Genomic DNA, 18,175 nt, shown 5'->3' with positions numbered 1-18,175 from the left:
ATATGTGTGTGCATTTTTGTATATAGATCATTTGATTCACCATTTTTATTATAATCATAAACATTTGTGACTGATATTGGTATATATGTTAACTGTTTCATGTTGTTTTGTAGAGGCTAAATATCAGAATGACAAACCCTGTCATTAACATCATTCATATGATCTAAACGCTTTACCTTGTAATTTCACAAGGCGATCGAAAAATATATCCGCTAAACCTACCCCGAAACGATGGAAGACACGGGACATAATCGGCGATATTTTCATCAAATTTGCTAAAATAAAGATGCTAACTATATTCAATCAATGTGGTCGTTCAGATCCATGTTTTATGTGTACGATTTTGTGGCAATAGCGAGCTGACACGAAATATCAAAGCACATGTCGGTGATGAAAATAGGGTGTGTGTCATTGTTTACATATCGCCAATGTAACGACGATTTTCGTGTCTCGAAACTGCTTAAATATCGTGTTTGTACACTGAAAGTAACGACGGGTGTTGTTCTGGTGACGTATACTTTGCCATAGTATCGATGAAAATACTATGAAAAAATTCTAACCACCCGTTCTCGGATTTTTCTATAGTAAATGTATGGCGCGTCTCCCTGCAGTGAAGGCCGCCATTCGGCAGTGGTTGCCTGGGTCAGTGTCGGAGCGTTAGCGCAGGCGCAACAGTCCCAGGGAACCAGGCTGCCTTCTTCACAGTGGAAAAGGCGTGATTCATCATCGACAGACATTTTGTGGTTAAAACAAACGTGTTTACATTAAAGAGAAAGTACTTTCTTGAAGAATAAACACGTATCATACTTCTTACACTAAGTTCCGGTGATTTAACCACCCTTTAGCCTTTTTATTAAAGGCATTTAGTTAATTGAACCTTTTATATACCTCTTAACGTTAACATGATTTGAAAACATTTTTTGTAGAGATCAAATGTCGTTTCAATATCCTGTTTAAAAAATGAGTTGTCGCACAGACAGTATTCACTGTTACATGAAACGCACGCGCAGATTGTGCGAGTGAACTCTATCACGCGTACGGGAGCATCTTCATTCTGTCAACGCATGTGGTGGTCAAACTCTAGATTATAGATGGACAGATATATTACACACTGAACTACCAGATATTCATGGATTTTGTTAAACTATGTGTATTTGTGCGTTGTGATATTGATATTAATTCACAGGATTTCATATAGGAAAATGATGTACAGACGTATTGGATACTATGAACTACCTACTACTATGTGTATTTGTGCTGCGTGATATTGTTATTAATTCACAGGATTTCATGTAGGAAAATGATGTACAGACGTACTGGATACTATGAGCTACCATGGCAGACATTCATGGACTTTGATAAAATAAGTGTATCTGTGCATGGGGTAATTGTGTATTGTGTGTTGCTAACTTCACAAGATACATATTGGATTATAGGACACCACCATGCACTGTGAGTATTGAGGCTACTTTATTTATATCAGTATTATTTTCCTCAAAACATCCAAATTAGTTGCCAAAAGACTGGATACCCACAACTTATTACAATGTATATTTCTAGGTTCGATGCTATATTTGACTTTTGCATGATTGTTTTTGATTTTGTGGAGGGTAAACAAATTTGTTCCATTTTTCTATATAGAACCCCAGACACACATACAAGGATTAATAGGTGCACTTAGGCAGCGAGTATTGTGTATTGCGGTAAGAGTTCCTCGCGTTCCCCCATCCCAAATAATATGTATAAATATTCTAGAATTATAAACAAAACTTAAAACAACAATTACTAGAGAACTCACAAAATGATAAAAGTCCAAAATTTAAGTTAGGGTTAGGTTTAGGGTTAGGTTTAGGGTTAGGCTTAGAGTTTGGTTTAGAGTTAGGGGAACGGAAGGAACTCTTTCCGGTTTGAGGATGGTAACATTGTGCCGTAGGGTTACATGACGGAAGTCACAGCTTTCATCCTTTGTTTAATCTTTCAGTTATGGTTTTCAATAAGAAATTCACTTTCATTTCGCACAGGGAAGCACCAGATTATAACAATGGTACAGTTGGCTGTTTGCTCAACACGTGAAACAATAACTCTGGTTGCTAGAAAACAATTCACGTGATGGAACACAAACTAAATATTTTCTGTACAAATTGCCAAGGCATAAATAATGAAAAGAAAAGAATTGATGTTTTTGAAAACTTTTAGAAAAGAAATGGAAATATTTACTGTTTACAAGATACACACTTTACTAAGGATATAGAGCAGAAAGTTAAACTAGAATGGGGATCATCTGAGGTACGCTGTTGTTTATTTACTAGTCAGTCTAGAGGTGTAGCCATCCTATTTCATGATAATTTTGAATTTGAAATGCAAGAAATAAGAGATGAAAATAATGGAAACTATATAATACTTAAGGTTAAATTAGAAAACGAACTGATAAGCATAACAAATATATACGGACGAAATACTGACACGCCAGATTTCTATCATAACATAAAACACATTGTAAAAAACTTGGAAACAGAAACAAATATAATATGTGGTGATTTCAATCTGGTTCAAGATCAAACCCTGGACACCTTCAACTATCTGCACATAAATAATCCTAAATCAAAGGAAGCAGTACTTGAGATGGTTGATGAACTCAGTTTATATGATCCATGGCGAGCAAACAATGTAAATGTACGCAAGTACACTTGGAGAAAGCCTAAACCCCTAAAACAAGCACGGTTAGATTTTTTCCTCGTAAGTCAAAACATGGAAAACTCAATAACCTGCACTAACATAGAACCTAGTTATCGATCTGATCGCTCCATAATCTCTTTACATATTGAATTCACAAAAATAGAAAGGGGTAGAGGCTTCTGGAAATTTAATAATAACACGTCACAATTTAGTTCTGGACTCACAAAAGTCCAGAAACTCTCTGCACTGTGGGCACTTTCTGACAAGGGATTTCACCAAATTAAACATGCAGTGGTTATGAATATATGCCAAGGATGAAAAAATGAAAAAAAATTCTTTCGAAAACTTTAAATTTAAACTCGCTCGCCCATGGGCAGGCCCATGGGCGAACAGTGGCCCATGGGCGAGAATGTTTAATTTCGATCAGAATTCATGTTTTGGAGGTTGTAAATGAATGAGTGTATGTTTATAAGCATCATGACACAAATTTCAACTCATTTTAACTTAATTTGACTAACTTGGAGCGATATTAAAAAATCTCGCCCATGGGCGAGAATATTGGCTTTTAATCAAATACATGATTTTCCATGTTTTGGAGGTTGTAAATGAATGAGTGTATGTTTATAAGTACCTTGAAACAAAATTCAACTCATATTGACTTAATTCGACTAACTTAGATGGGTGCTAAAAAATCTCGCCCATGGGCGGAACACATTTTGGCCCATGGGCGAGAATATTGACTTTTACTCAAAAACATGATTTTCCATGTTTTGGAGGTTGTAAATGAATGAGTGTATGTTTATAAGTACCATGAAACAACACTTAATTCGACTAACATAGAGCGGTATTACAAAATCTCGCCCATGGGCGAAAAGTAGGTTGGCCCATGGGCGAGAATATTTACTTTTACTCAAAATACATGATTTTCCATGTTTTGGAGGTTGTAAATGAATGAGTGTATGTTTATAAGTATCATGAAACAAAATTCAACTCACATTAACTTAATTCGACTAACTTAGAACGATATTAAAAAATCTCGCCCATGGGCGAAAAATAGGTTGGCCCATGGGCGAGAATATTGACTTTTACTCAGAATACATGTTTTTCCATGTTTTGAAGGTTGTAAATGAATGAGTGTATGTTTATAAGCATCATGACACAACTCATTTTGACTTAATTTGACTAACTTAGAGCGATATTAAAAAATCTCGCCCATGGGCGAAACACATTTTGGCCCATGGGCGAGAATATTGACTTTTACTCAAAATACATGATTTTCCATGTTTTGGAGGTTGTAAATGAATGAGTGTATGTTTATAAGTACCTTGAAACAAATTTCAACTCATTTTGACTCCATTTGACTAACTTAGAGCGATGTTAAAAAATCTCGCCCATGGGCGAAAAACATTTTGGCCCATGGGTGAGAATATTGACTTTTACTCAAAATACATGATTTTCCATGTTTTGGAGGTTGTAAATGAATGAGTGTATGTTTATAAGTATCATGAAACAAAATTCAACTCATATTGACTTAATTCGACTAACTTAGAACGATATTAAAAAATCTCGCCCATGGGTGAAAAATAGGTTGGCCCATGGGCGAGAATATTTACTTTTACTCAAAATACATGATTTTCCATGTTTTGGAGGTTGTAAACGAATGAGTGTATGTTTATAAGTATCATGAAACAAAATTCAACTCACATTGACTTAATTCGACTAACTTAGAACGATATTAAAAAATCTCGCCCATGGGCGAAAAATAGTTTGGCCCATGGGCGAGAATATTTACTTTTACTCAAAATACGTGATTTTCCATGTTTTGGAGGTTGTAAATGAATGAGTGTATGTTTATAAGTACCTTGAAACAAATTTCAACTCATTTTGACTCCATTTGACTAACTTAGAGCGATGTTAAAAAATCTCGCCCATGGGCGAAACACATTTTGGCCCATGGGCGAGAATATTTACTTTTACTAAAATACATGATTTTCCATGTTTTGATGGTTGTAAATGAATGAGTGTATGTTTATAAGTACCATGAAACAAAATTCAACTCATATTGACTTAGTTCGACTAACTTAGATGGATGTTAAAAAATCTCGCCCATGGGCGAAAAATAGGTTGGCCCATGGGCGAGAATGTATAATTTCGATCAGAAGTCATGTTTGGGAGGTTGTAAATGAATGAGTGTATGTTTATAAGCATCATGACACAAATTTCAACTCATTTTGACTTAATTTGACTAACTTAGAGAGACATTAAAAAATCTGGATTATTTACGGTAACATAGATTAGCTAATAGCGAATTGCCGGGAGACCCACTTTCACACGATCACTCAACCATACCCATTGCCGGTTGAGCCAAACCATTTTCAACTCTTGTTCTCTTAAAAGTGGCTTTCCCGGACTATAGCTATCAGCACACCCCAATCCGACCATCTGTCATTAATTACCTGTCATGAGCTATCAGTTGTATTGAAAGCTCTCGCCTATTGTTTCATTACTTAATTGTTTCACGGATTGGTATGTAGTCACTCCAAATTCACCCATATGTGCGTGACTGTCCTCTCCGACGTCCGCGCCCACCTCTCAACCTAGCAATCTCGATCCACTTTCTGCTCACTATCAAGCCATCTACAACTTCACCTCTCTCTCCAACCACCTGTCTTCTCAGAGGTCCGCGCGCCTCTATATTCCTTCATTTTTCACATCAACTCTACCTCCCAACAACTACTGTCTCCTCCGAGGTCCGCGCGCCTACAGCCACCACCGACCCCGCCGCCTCTCAAGTACCATCCATAACAAACTCCACGGTCAAGGCCGCCCATAGCCCCTCAATTACTACACTCGCTCAGCCTGCCTTGCCCCCTCAATGCTCCCATACCACCCCTTCACCCCACCCACCCTAGAAGGACTTACAAGGTCCTTTCATACGTTGGCGACTGTGCACAAATTTAGCCATCACTTAAAACACAAGTATCCTACTATTATAAACCTGGTGTATCTAAATTTACTTCAAATGTTTTAGACATACGTACCCTCTCAAGAAGACAAAACTGTGAAACCCGTAAAGGTCCGGGTCAGAATTGGCCTTCAGTAACCCATGCTTATCGTAAAGGTGACTACCGGGATCGGGTGGTCAGGCTCGCTGGCTTGATTGACACATGTCATCGGTTCCCGATTGCGCCGAACCCGTGAAGATCCGGGTTAGAATTGATCTTCAGTAACCCATGCTTATCGTAAGAGGCGACTAACGGGATCGGGTGGTCAGGCTCGCTGGCTTGGTTGACACATGTCATCGGTTCCCAATTGCGCTGATCGATGTTCATGCTGTTGATCACTGGATTGTCTGGTCCAGGCTCGATTATTTACAGATCGCTGCCATATAGTTGGAATATTGCTGAGTGTGGCGTAAAACTAAACTGACTCATCCAACTGCTTAGATCGATGCTCAATTTGTTGATCACTGGATCGTCTGGTATAGACTCGATTATTTACAGACCGTCGCCATATAGCTGGAATATTGCTGAGTGCAGCCTAAAACTAAACTTACTCGCTCACTCACTCCAAACTGTGAAAATTAGGAACACCTCTAGCTACCAACAATGTCAACAAGAACATAATGGAGTCCCTGCATCAATACATCTTCAAGACTAAACGAATCGATAAATTATTCTAGACCAATATCTGTACGCAAATAATTAAATGTAACTGCAAGTTCAAGGTTCCTAAGCACGTACGTACAATGCACATTTACCCTACCTCATGTAATAATGTCCATCTCTGATTGATTCACGTGACCTTGAACAAATGGTGGACGGAAAAAAGTCATAGGAAAAAAAGTCATGAAAAAAAAGACATAGAAAAAATAACAATATTATAAAACATCATGTCCTCCAGTTATTTACTTTGTTTATACTATTTCACTTTAAAGTTAATTATTCCTTTAGTGTGACGCTTTAAGCAATTGGATCTTATCAAAACAGGAGAGATGAACAGATTGTGGGATTAAAAGTCACAAGTCACCTGATTGTTTATTTAACTAGCTTTGAGCTTGCCGATATCACAGCGATTAATGAACTCATGGGATTATCAGTTAATGCTCTTACTCAAATGGCTCCCTTCTAGCAGCTAATATAAGACTCGCTGGCCGTCAGACTGTGATCCAAACTCTTCATGGCATTGGCTGGAACATTCGGTTAAATATAATAAAAATATGCTGGGACAACTGACTGATGTAGTGCTGTTGCAGATCAAAGTGTTATGATGACAGTGCATTTTCTGATGTCATGTATTTTACTTGAATGATTACATTAATTTTATAAGTTAGGTTCAAATGTGGTAGTGCTGTTGATGATAATATTGTTATGACTTGTTAAAAAATACATCATCAATCCTGACCTTTTTGAGTTTATGACTTTTTCCTATGACTTTTTCCTACCCAAATCTATTACTTTTTCCCTATGACTTTTTCTACAACCGAACAAATTACAATGTATGCCGGGTGCACGGTTGTGCACTGCCTGGGTGGTGTTGTACAAATCATTAGGCAGAATAAATCATTTATATCCCGCCCCATTGAAAAAACGGTATCTTCCAATAAGACAGACAAAATAGTTTATTTATGTGTCACGTGAATGTACATAAGATAGACCTCCCAAAAGACAGACCGCTTAAAACAGCACGTTTTATGGTTGGTTGCATAAGGCTTAATGAAGCTGTACCCTTGAAAATGTGCATCCACGGCAGTCAGTAAACCGTGAAGCAGTGGTTCAAATCGACTGGTCAATACCTTGTTAGTGAAATATATGACTGAATTTCAAGCTATATTTACATGAAGAGAGATTTAAGATATTTTTGCCTAAGGTTATGTATAAATATGGTTTTATAAAAATCTTTCTATGATGTATATTTTGACCCTCTAGATAACAGTGTTTCATAAGCCTGTTAAGGCTGGATGTATGTAAAACATTATGCGTTTATGTTATATGTATTATATATCTTGTTTACATACATGGGGCACTTTGATAAACTATGTCTAGCTGTCTGTCTGTCTTTAAACATTCGTTAAGATAAATTCTGTTTACTATTGTGATGCGGTGTATTCGAGGATTTTTGCGTCCCGTTTTATCCACCTAGCCGAAGGTGTCAGTGACAGTTTGCTACTACTTATGATAGGAATTAATTTGACGTTTTTGTTTATCCAGTTCTTGTGTATTCTGTTATATTTTATATGTACCGGTGAGGTATTAATAAAAGCAATGTTTTGCTTGTTTACCAAACCAGATTCTCTGATAATATAAATATGTTTAAACCATATGTTCAAAACTGAAATACAATATGAACATGCACACAATAGCAAAATTGAAAAGCACATCTTGCCAAACAAGGTTTTCAAGAGCATATACGCATAAATGTGCACGTCTTGAGAAAGGTCAAAGTTCCTATTCCTGTCTCAGTAAACAGGGTTGTTCAATCACATATATACACACCAATTTTGCATGACAAATAAGTTGATGCACAAAAAGAGAATTTAACACCATTTCGACACCTTATAATACAATCAATTCGAGATTTCCTTAGAATGTACGATATTTGGCTGCGCGATAAGCGCAGTCAGTCTTTTTTTAACAAACACCCTCACGAGCACCTGTACATCTCACACCTAGCCCAGAGTGATCAATGGATTGTATATATTTGGAAAGCAAAATACACTTGAAAGTCGTGGCTGTATAACTCCAATACACAAGACCAACGGATGGGACACAACGACTTTTTCGACGCAAATTGCCGCAGGCGCTTTGCGGAAATTACGTAACTGAACGCGGAGATACACTAAACGTCATCGTTCCGCTCCGTGACCTCGTCTTTGCGAGCTACACTGAAATACTCAACTAAGGTGAAACTCAGAATGATGAAATTGGAAATGAGGAAGAAACCAGCTAAATCAACATGTGGATGACAACACAATAACTTGAAAATCTCTCTTGAATTCTTATGACAATGCAATATCTGTTGAGACCATGATAATTTGAACAACGGAGAAAGTTATATGGATATACAACTTCTTTATTATATTGTAAGCGGCGTTTCGGCGCTGTACCCCCAACAGGCAGCAGGGGTTACCCGGGATACGAGGACACACATGAATGAGCGTGCAGGGCAGGTTGTTCCGTTTGTAATATGGTCCAGGATATTTTGGCTGCCCATAAAATTGACGCTGTGACTTCATTCATTCATTTATGTCAATATACATATTATCATCATCATCAATCTCATCAACAGTATTATGAAATACAACCATTAGGCAATATTAGCACTACCACCATGATACAAACATACATTATTATAAAATATCACATTATACACAATATCACAAGCATACATCATTATTCATAGTCCCACAAGGTGAGACACACCGTAAGCAAGTGGAGTCTCGACATCATCTTGCAGCAGTCTACCCTAGCCGTTCTTCAAGCTGGCGATATTTGTTTTTCTTAGGTCTCACACAACCACGACCCTGCAACTACATCAATGTTATTTCTGTGTAGTTCTGTTATGACCTTATCAGATTGATATGTCAACGAGATAACTGATGTGTTCAGTTTAAACATAACACCAATCATTAATTTAATGACTCACTCGTGTTAGTGTCAGTTCAGGTGAACTCTGTTCACGGGCTCAGCGCAGTGGTAAGGTGAACCGTAATCCCATAAAACCAGTGAGGCATGAAGTCCCACATAGCCTAATGAGCGGTATCTGCCTAACTGGATAATTTTAGGCCTAAAAAGTGTATCACCTGTTGTTTCAAGAGATTAGCATGGTTCAGTGACCTGAAACCTTTAAAATATCTGCTGGCAAACTGGGGACACCCCGTTTCGGCGTAGCTGCTAAAACCGTTATCAAGCAACTGATGTCTACTGGGTAGACCCGTAAGTTAGACCAGAGACCATATAATAGATCTATTGTATGGTCTCTGGTTAGACCTTTGGGTCGAGGTAAAAATCCTTGGATGTTTGATGTTGTGACGACGGTGTTGTTTTAAGGGAATAGGACACTAGCTTTCTACCAAATGTAAAATGTGTTAACTCAGCTCACCCTACATTTCGTGGTGAAAGATACCTTTGTGTAAATGGTTATAAGTTCATAGTGAAAAAGAGGAAAAGGGGAGAATGGATCTCGTGAAAATGCATGCAGAAAGACTGCATACAGATCAACACTCTCAACTGTCTTAACGACATAGTTTCTAAAATACCGAGAGACCACATCCACGGACCTGTGCATAACGAGGTCAAGGTAAATCTTTTCGGCTGTTGCAAAAATATTGACAATTTTAAAAGGTAAAATCAAACTCAGTCTTGAATATATTGTGTATTCCTCATTGCCTAATGTAAAGACTACATATTAATACTATGGATAGTTCAATGTATAGTTTAAACATGTTTTCTTCAAGTAATCATGACGGGATTGGCAAACAAACATAAACATGCATGTCAATGCCGCTCCATAACAATAAGGGGGCGGTGGGGTAGCCTAGTGGTTACAGCGTTCGCTCGTCACGCCGAAGACCCGGGTTCGATTCCCCACATGGGTACAATGTGTTAAGCCCATTTCTGGTGTCCCCCGCCGTGATATTGCTGGAATATTGCTAAAAGCGGCGTAAAACCAAACTCACTCACTCACCATAACAATAATACAATTACATAGATAGTGATGTACACTGTCTGCAAAACATAATGTGTGCAAATCATAATGGCAATCCACAAGGGCAATATTAAAAATATTGCATGCAACTTACTCTCTGGTGTCCTCCGATCAGTTAGACGTCCCAGACACGTCAAATCAACATAAGTTATGGTTGGTTGCACGCAGGTACACTGCACTGTTACCTTTAACAAAGTTATGTGCTTAAGAATATATTAAGCCATATAATTAATAGGGCTGTAATGATGCATCAAACTATCGATGAATTGCAATTATTCCGAAAGCAATTAATCGATGGTAGAAATGAAAAATTATCGATCCATCAATAGAATATGTGACTATCGATAGCTTAGTGATGGTTATTTATTCTTATTAAATATTTGTGTTGTTTTGATTTTTTATTGTTAATGTGCAAACCTGCAGCTTCATTGAGTTTATGTTTTAACTGTTTACTCCATCTTGGTTTCAAGTTTCTTGTCAGTTATTCATAGGGGAGCAGAGGAAGCCCAACAGCCATTCGTATCCACCATTGTACCGCTGGGAGTAACTCAATTAGTTACATGGGAAATCTATAATCCTGTTTTGATCAAAGTGAACATTATGAACACAAACTGTGAGAAGCCGAAGTCAATTAATATTAGTATTCTGATCAAAGTATTTCTGCACACAAAAAGTAACAAACTCATAATTAGTGTTAAAATATACCACTAACCACTAATATGAAAACATCTCGTTAGTCTATGGGACGGGTCTATTACGCCACTGGGTAAAACTAGGTTTGTAATCACAGTCACGCCTGATTGATCCAAAGTTGTCTGATAATTGGCGTGTCTGACAAATGGGATGTCTAACTTATGAGAGCAAAAGCATACATGGAATTTGAGACCCCTTCTTCATCTCGGTTAAATGTGTGTTTAGCAATAATAAATCCTAAATAAAAAACCCCAACTTGCTTATATATACAGGATGTACAGGAGGACTGCAACAGTCACAATGGATTGACATGAGAGTGACGATGAGAGCTATCGGGATAGGTTTGTATGTTGAGATACACTATCTTCTTATAAGTTTTCATTACTATCAATGCATCCCACTAATATATGATAACATTCATGATAACAGCACTCCGTGTCCAGCTCGTTAAACGACACAATAAAAATACAATTAATATAATAGACTCACTCCCTTAAACCTCGGGCGAAGAATAGCCGTGACGGGCAGACGGGAATTACAAAATAATTGATCACAAAATATTAAAACGAAACGTGCGAACCTGGGTAGGTACACCTCGCAAGTGTGGGGTTGCCCACGATAGAAGTTATTCAACAATGAATACTATGACGACATACCGAGTGTCACGTAGAATAAAAACACAGTTTTGATGCTTTTGTTTCCTTTGTGAGGAGGTTTGACAAGGCCCTTCGCTCCCGAGTGGTGACGTGTGACGTCCTGGGCAGGAAGTGACAGTGTATTGACTTCTCTCCTTAATTACCCAGTTGGGGCTCCCTAATTGACCTTTATTTGTTCTGAAGCAGCATGGACTATTTATTTTATTTGGAAGTGGTTATTGGCAAATGTCAATAGGATTGACAAGACATATTTCAATGCAGTTACATTTTTAAGCTCTCACAATACTGTTTATGTTCCAAGAATTACAAATTAACAGTAATATTTCATATTCAACAATTTCTTAATTTTGACTGTTCTGACGTGTATGTTTTGATATTATCTGTTCGTACACGCATACCATTGACGAGCCACATTTCATGGCATTACTTCTAATGTTTTAAGTGCCTAGTGACTACATATGATGAGGTAGGTGAGAGCTAAAGTAATAATTAATATGTTTATAATAAGGGATAAACCACCATACCCCAAAACATGGAAAACATATATTTTGAGTAAAAGTAATTATTCTCGCCCATGGGCCAACCTATTTTTCGCCCATGGGCGAGATTTTTAATATCGTTCTAAGTTAGTCGAATTAAGTCAATATGAGTTGAATTTTGTTTCATGATACTTATAAACATACACTCATTCATTTACAACCTCCAAAACATGGAAAAACACATATTTTGAATAAAAGTCATTATTCTCGCCCATGGGCCAACCTATTTTTCGCCCATGGGCGAGATTTTTTAATATCGTTCTAAGTTAGTCGAATTAAGCCAATGTGAGTTGAATTTTGTTTCATGATACTTATAAACATACACTCATTCATTTACAACTTCCAAAACATGGAAAATCATGTATTTTGAGTAAAAGTCAATATTCTCGCCCATGGGCCAAAATGTTTTTCGCCCATGGGCGAGATTTTTTAATATCGCTCTAAATTAGTCGAATTAAGTCAAAATGAGTTGAAATTTGTGTCATGATGCTTACAAACATACACTCATTCATTTACAACCTCCAAAACATGGAAAAACACATATTTTGAGTAAAAGTAAATATTCTCGCCCATGGGCCAACCTATTTTTCGCCCATGGGCGAGATTTTTAATATCGTTCTAAGTTAGTCGAATTAAGTCAATATGAGTTGAATTTTGTTTCATGATACTTATAAACATACACTCATTCATTTACAACCTCCAAAACATGGAAAAACACATATTTTGAATAAAAGTCATTATTCTCGCCCATGGGCCAAAATGTTTTCGCCCATGGGCGAGATTTTTAATATCGCTCTAAGTTAGTCGAATTAAGTCAATATGAGTTGAATTTTGTTTCATGATACTTATAAACATACATTCATTCATTTGCAACTTCCAAAACATGGAAAAACATATATTTTGAGTAAAGTCAATATTCTCGCCCATGGGCCAAAATGTTTTTCGCCCATGGGCGAGATTTTTTAATATCGCTCTAAATTAGTCGAATTAAGTCAAAATGAGTTGAAATTTGTTTCATGATGCTTACAAACATACACTCATTCATTTACAACCTCCAAAACATGGAAAAACACATATTTTGAGTAAAAGTAAATATTCTCGCCCATGGGCCAACCTATTTTTCGCCCATGGGCGAGATTTTTTAATATCGCTCTAAGTTAGTCGAATTAAGTCAATATGAGTTGAATTTTGTTTCATGGTACTTATAAACATACACTCATTCATTTACAACCTCCAAAACATGGAAAAACACATATTTTGAATAAAAGTCATTATTCTCGCCCATGGGCCAAACTGTTTTTGCCCATGGGCGAGATTTTTTAATATCGCTCTAAATTAGTCGAATTAAGTCAAAATGAGTTGAATTTTGTTTGATGATACTTATAAACATACATTCATTCATTTGCAACCTCCAAAACATGAATTCTGATCGAAATTAAACATTCTCGCCCATGGGCCGGCCCATGGGCCACTGTTCGCCCATGGGCCTGCCCATGGGCGAGCGAGTTTAAATTTAAAGTTTTTGAAAGAATTTTTTTCATTTTTTCATCCTTGGCATATATTCATAACAACTGCATGTTTAATTAGGTCAAATCCCTTGTCAGAAAGTGCCCACAGTGCGGAGAGTTTCTGGACTTTTGTGAGTTCCAGAATTAAATTGTGATGTTTATACTCTTTTAACTATTACATATGAAAGATTTGTGGTTAGTCTTATACAGAACACCAAATTCATTCTTAAAAAACTTGTGGTTAATTAATACCGAGCGATTAAAAGTTGCCAAAAAGTCGCCTGCTTCACTCTCGCCCGCCAACGAAACCACAGACAGGTTACGTAACAAATATTCTTTGAAGTTTTATTATGTAATATTCGAGGATATACAATTAAATATTCATCTAAAAAGAAGAAAGAAAGAATTAAAACAGATAAGGAAACCAATGAAGCACTTGAAAACCTTGACGTCAAATTAGATGCAGCCATGAACGAAGAATACAAAGATAAATTATTAAAAGAAATAAATGAACTCAAAGAACAACAATTAGAACTTAACCGATACAAAACAGAAGGCATTATACTATAGTCTGTCAACTGAACTTTTGGCACCCTGTTTTTCACAATTAACCTTTTAACCAAAAATGCCTTCAAAATGTTTTTGTGCATATGCTCTTTATATCTTATGACCTATCCAAGGTTTAAATTTCATAATTTTATGTCAATTATTAAAGCTTCTTCTTAAGAAGCAATCTTATAAAAATATGAAAAATAGAAGTAGTTATACAAGGGAGTAAAATGATACGATGGAACAGCCAAAAACATGGTGTGACACGCGTGCATCTTGTTTACATTGTTACGCCTGCAAGCAAATCTACAGGGACTCTATAATCATCATAAATCCATTTTAAACAAGTAGATTCATTGAAGTCTTTAAAGACTGGTTGCTTGATCGCTTGTATCTATATCCAAACTTGAGCAACAGCTTGCATATGGTATTCTTTGATACAATGATGTCATGGTCTTCTTTTGCACATTATTTTCTTCAGTTTGCTTGACAAAATGGATCGATGTAACCGACGCATGACGTCCGTCACAACCTTTCTATCGAATTCATCAAGCTTTGTTTTCTTTGCATGTTTTGAGACGGTCAGGGAGAGGTTTCGTCAGAGAGGAATTATTAGTCATACCGTACGGCACAATGTTACCCCCAAGCAAAATACTTAACACTTACCAAGTAATCCCAATAGTATCCTATCAACACGACATGCCACATGATTAGGAAAGTGCTAGTTCACGGTCATAGCGACACTATTGTGTCACGTGGGGTCGGGAAGTTAACTGGCGGTTCAAAAGTAGTATATACGATCGGGTGAGATCTAAGGGCCTAACAAAAGCTTTATTTGTGAAATATAGCTTTACAGAAGCTTTTATTGGACTTGATCTCGGACTATCATTATATCTACTACTCCCGATTTAACTGCCATGTCACCGTCAGGCTCTGAAATTGTGTCATGGGAAATAACTCTTTGCAATATTATTTTGCAGCTCTTCGTGGCATTAAATGTCTTTTGGAGAAACATTCTATTAAAAAAAAGAGTTTTTTTTCGCTTTGCCTCGCGCTTGAAAACTTGTAAACTCTTTTGATGATTTGCCGGTCATCTTTGTACAACATCGTTTTCCCTACAACCTGTGCATGTTGACGAACTTTGACATCTCTTAAGCGTGCTAATGTAAATACCCGTGCATGTACATATCACGCTAACACACATTTTACAGTGTTGTTGGCTTTTCCGTCAGGTGCGTTAACCCCTCGTAAAACTCTTCACAGTTTTACAATTATTATATGACAGGTTTAAAGGCAAAATCTTTAATAATCGTTTTAAAATTACTAACATCGATATCTTGTTAGGTCACGGTATACAATTACCATATGAACAGAGCAGTGTTTTAAAATATTCAGGAGTTTTATGTAAATTGTGAAAAACAGGGTGCCAAAAGTTGAGTTGACGGACTATAAGATCGAAAGCGAAATGGTATGAACAGGGAGAGAAACTGTCGAAATACTTCCTGTCACTTGAAAAACAAAACTTTAAAAATAAATCCGTTGCTAAATTGCCCTAAAGGATTATCTTATCTAAGCTGATATCTCTATCTCCAAGCCCGACCCCAGGTTTTGCTTTTGAGATGGCCCCTCCTATCTGTGTCTTTTTATAGTGACAGTGAGACTGCATGGTAGCTACATCCTTAATAGTTTCGGCATAAAAGTTATTATTTTTTACGTCAGCTATCGTTTATAATGAGTCTACGTCTAATTTCAAATTGGGCATTTAAAAAGTGTCCTTTGTAATACAATATCGTCACACACTAATTTGCATAAAAACCATGGTCTGTTCCAAATAAGTCTTTTATTATTTTAGAAAAAAACGCATTGCTCATTTCTGCACTAATTTCCCCTGAGTAAAGTCCTTTTTCTCCGTTTTCTATCTCTCTACCACCGAAACTGTAGTTAGGCCGAACTTAGTTTAACAGATATTTCACACTTTCACATATCAACTACATGAATTGTAGAGATAAATGAGAAAATACAGTTTTATTCTATTTCCAACAGTACTATAGTAAAGAAATAAAAGATGTAGAACTAGAAGAACTATTTAAAAATTGCACTATACCTAAAATAACTGAAGAATCTCAATGCCTGGAAGGCGAACTACAATATGATGAAGTCCTTCAATCTCTAAAAAATACGAAAAACAATAAAAGTCCTGGACCATCTGGATTTACCGCACAATTTTACAAATTCTTTTCATGATGTTAACAAATATTTGATTAACTCGTTGAATCACGCATTGAAAACAGATGAACTTTCGGTAAGCCAAAAACAGGGCCGTATAACATGTATTCCCAAACAAGATAAACCTTAAGACCAAATTAAAAACTACAAACCTATATCACTCCTTAACATATCGTATAAACTAGCCTCGTCTGTAATTTCAGCGCGAATACAACGTGTACTCCCGAAAATAAAAAGGGACGATCAAAAAGGCTTCATGAAAGGTAGATACATTGGCGAATGCACGAGACTGGCCAGTGACATTATGGAATATACAGACTATATGAATATACCAGGATTATTGATAATGATAGACTTTGAAAAAGCTTTCGATTCTGTGGAATTTTCTTTTATTGAGAAATGTCTTAACTTCTTTAATGTTGGACCATCAATCAAACACTGGATTAAAACATTTTACAATAACATAAATTCTACCGTTTCAATAAATGGTTTTGCATCAGACTTCTTCCACATTACTAGAGGCTGTAGACAAGGTGATCCTTTGTCGCCATATCTATTTCTCATAGTCGCAGAAATCCTTGCTCACATGTTACGACAAAATGACAAAATAAAAGGGATAAAAATGTTTGAATTAGAATACTTGCTAACACAGTTTGCAGACGATACAACTATAATCTTAGACGGATCTGAACGTTCTTTTCAAACATCATGAGAAGTACTTAAACAATATGCATCCTTCTCTGGTCTTAAAATAGACATTGGTAAAATTAAAGTAGTGTGGATAGGTTCTAAACAACTCTCAAGTACACAGTATTGTAGAGACTATAATCTGGACTGGACGCAAAGACCTTTCAAACTGCTAGGTATCATATTTCAACATAATAAGGCAGAAATGATGGAAAGAAACTATAAAGATAAACTAAAAAAAATGGATAAATTAATGAAACTTTGGTCACTAAGAGATCTCACACCATTCGGCAGAATAACTATTCTGAAAAGCCTAATATTACCCACACTCAATCATCTATTTACCTCACTACCAAACCCCAAAATGAATGCAATTCAAATGATCCAGAAAAAGATCTTCGCATTTATTTGGAGAGGCAAACCAGACAAAATAAAAAGATCTCTGATCATCAGAAACTATAAAGAAGGCGGATTGAAAGTTCCAGATATACTTGAAACTATAAAATCTAAAAATATCATGGATCAGAAGGTTATTTACAACAAACTCTAAATTCAACAATATCTTAAATAGCATGGTAAAAAATACAAACCCAATAGAAATGGGCTCAAATTACCTGAAAACACACATCATCCCAAAACTTAAAATCTTTTTCTGGAAAGATGTTCTGGAAGTTTGGGCTGATTTACAAGAACGGTACCCTTATACGAAATCCGACTTTTGCAAACAGTATATTTGGGCAAATAGCAATATAAAAATTGGAAACAAGTCAATATTATATGAACACTACTTAAAAGCAAATGTAAATTTTATAAATGACGTATTAAAAGATGACGAATCCTTTCTGTCTTTCACTGAGTTTAAAGAGATGTAAAGAGTAGAGACAAATTTCTTAGAATATGCGGTAATATTATCTTCAATAAAACAATATTCAAA

The 18,175-nt window shown here is 36.4% G+C and overlaps 1 long non-coding RNA gene across 1 annotated transcript; it reads left to right on the top strand.

Moving 5' to 3' along the window:
• Window positions 1–514: 514 nt before the first annotated feature.
• LOC124280689 lies at window positions 515–17,680 on the top strand. The gene is made up of 3 exons (XR_006899746.1): window positions 515–527; window positions 15,988–15,995; window positions 17,441–17,680. It is a non-coding gene; the product is annotated as an uncharacterized LOC124280689 (long non-coding RNA).
• Window positions 17,681–18,175: the final 495 nt, after the last annotated feature.

Source organism: Haliotis rubra, unplaced genomic scaffold (assembly GCF_003918875.1).
Source record: "Haliotis rubra isolate DU_JTF1 unplaced genomic scaffold, ASM391887v1 Scf271, whole genome shotgun sequence".
Lineage (NCBI taxonomy): Eukaryota > Metazoa > Mollusca > Gastropoda > Lepetellida > Haliotidae > Haliotis > Haliotis rubra.
The sequence above is the reverse complement of the archived record's forward strand: the minus strand, read 5'-3'. Positions and strand labels throughout refer to the sequence as shown.